The sequence below is a fragment of the Alexandromys fortis genome, unplaced genomic scaffold, assembly GCF_014885135.2.
Source record: "Alexandromys fortis isolate MF-2015 unplaced genomic scaffold, M_Fortis_MF-2015_v1.1 scaffold_54, whole genome shotgun sequence".
Taxonomy (NCBI): Eukaryota; Metazoa; Chordata; class Mammalia; order Rodentia; family Cricetidae; genus Alexandromys; species Alexandromys fortis.
In genome coordinates this window covers 10,916,111-10,918,479 of record NW_026067958.1, presented here as the reverse complement: position 1 = coordinate 10,918,479, position 2,369 = coordinate 10,916,111, and the positions used below count along the sequence as shown (strand labels likewise).

The window sequence follows — 2,369 nt, the reverse complement described above, 5'->3', positions numbered from 1 at the left end:
GATTCTGCATTGCTAACACATCTCTGCTATCTCAGCTCTTTCAGACCTCCAATTACATCTTTGAGGGAAAAGAAAAATCAGTCTTTGAAATTCATATTTAACCATAAAGGATCCTGAATATTATTGAGATATCTCCATGTTTCTCTTTCTCCCTCCTCCATTTCCTTTTATTTATTTACTTCAAAGAAAGACCCCAATTCTTTTTTTTTGAAGTTTTATAATTATATTTATGTACAGAAAACTTAGCAGTATATTTAACCCAGTTTAGTGGCAAGTTCTTTGGCCTTTGCCTTTTCCAGCTTGGCATTTCGAGCCACAAATTTAGGACCCAGGACATTGCCTCCCCAAGGGCAGTGGACCTCATCATATCTGTCATTGTAATTGGTCCTAATAGCTTCCACCAGCTTGGCCAGAGCACCCCTGTCTTCCTAGTTAACCTGTGTGAAGGCAACAGTGGTGAACGTCGTCCTATGGACCAGTCGTCCCAGCCTGGCCTTTCCCTTGATGATGCAATAGGGGACCTCCGTCTTCCGACACAGGGCAGGCAGGAAGACCACCAGCTCAATGGGGTCTATGTCATGGGCAATCACCACTAGCTGAGCCTTCTTGTTCTCTACCAAAGTGGTGACTGTATCGACGCCTGCTCGAAGGACAGGTGGTCTTAGTTGGGACATCCTCTTTGCCGGCATCTTTCTTCTCAGCACGGGGCCAGCAGCCTCTGCTTCTTTTCCTGCTTGGTCTCTGGCCTGTGCTTGTGGGCAAGTTTAAACAACTGGGTAGCTGTTTGCTGGTCCAGGGCTTGGGTGAACTGGTTCATGACAGGAGGAACTTTGAGCCGCTTATAGAGGATGGCCCTCTGCTGCTGCAGCCTCATCAGGCCATTTGTCGAAGCGTGTGAGATCTTTCTTGGGCTGGATGTCCTACCCAATGCCGAAGTTCTTCGGCCTCTTCTCAAACAAAGGATTCACCACCTTCTTCGCCTCCTGTTTCTTCATGACGGTGGGGGCCAGGGCCACCTTCTTACCCTTGGCCTTCTTTCCCTTGGGCATCTTCCCGGGCTGGAGAAGAGAGCAAGATCCCAATTCTGGAAACAACAACCAACCATAAAAAAGAACAGAGTTAAAGCACAAGAGGCTTCATACATCTTTACTTCAAAACATCAACCCCTTCCAGACCTATGTTAATCACAGTAGTGCAACACAGACATGAGGACATTCACACAAACTAAAGCAATAAACCAGAGCACCCAGAAATTGGCCCACAGAATTATATAATCTTGACAACAGCTTCAAGATACTATGGTAGGAGAAAGATCTCTTCAACAAATGGTGTTGGGAAAGAAGAATGTGCACAATAAAAGGATAAAACTTGACTCCTACATCAAGTACCCCCCCACATTAATTAAAAAGCAATCAATGATATAACACAAGACCTGCTGCTATGAGTCTCTTAGAAGATGCTGGGAAAGCCATGGGCCATTACCTTGATTATTTCTTGGTTACAATTCCAGAAGCATAAGTAACAAAGCAAACATGAACCAGTAAGATTATGCCAAGTTAAAGAAGCTGCTTTGGCCCAAGAGAAGCAAACAGTAAAAGGTAACCTACAGACTAGGAAAACAACTGGATTTTAAAATGGGCAAAAGAGTGGAACAGTGATTTTTTCCAATGAAGGCATGTATGCACCAGCATCACTAACCATCAGAGGAAATTCTAAATGTGTGATTATTTTATGTTTTAGGGAATACCAAGAGAAGGCAGAGATTTTTTTTTGTTATTTTCATGTTAAAAGTTTCATTATACTGTTGAAATACGAGCGGCGGGGCTGCGTCCCCAACACCCCGGCCGCTTGGCTAGCTCATGCCCAAAATAACAACACACAAACTGTATTCATTTAAGAACTGCTTGGCCCATGAACTCTAGCCCTTACAGGCTAATTCTAGCACCTGGACTAGCCCATTTCTAATCATCTGTGTAAGCACCCCATGGTGCACTTACCGGGAAGATTCTAGCCTAAGTCCATCGTGGATTGGAGCTGCCTGGGAGAGCAGAGCATGGCGTCTCTGGTCCCTCTGGAAGAAGAGCAGAGTCTGACCTCACTTCCTCTTCCGCCCAGAATTCTATTCTGTTTATTCCTCCCACCTATCTTTTAACCTATCAGGGCCAAGGAGTTCCTTTATTGCTTAACCAATGAAATCAACAGATTGATATATGACACTCCCACATCATTATACAAAATAACTTTAAACATTTATTTTATTTCTCTATTTTGATAAGTGTGGAGATGATTTGTGTATTATAGATATTTATTGTATAAAGCAGAAATCCAGAGACACAGTAATGCTAGAAGAATAATACTAAACTAAAGTT

The 2,369-nt window shown here is 43.2% G+C and overlaps 1 pseudogene; it reads right to left on the bottom strand.

Moving 5' to 3' along the window:
- Nucleotides 1-254: 254 nt before the first annotated feature.
- On the bottom strand, nucleotides 255-1,049 carry LOC126507896 (60S ribosomal protein L7a-like; annotated as a pseudogene).
- Between the last annotated feature and the right edge of the window lie 1,320 nt (nucleotides 1,050-2,369).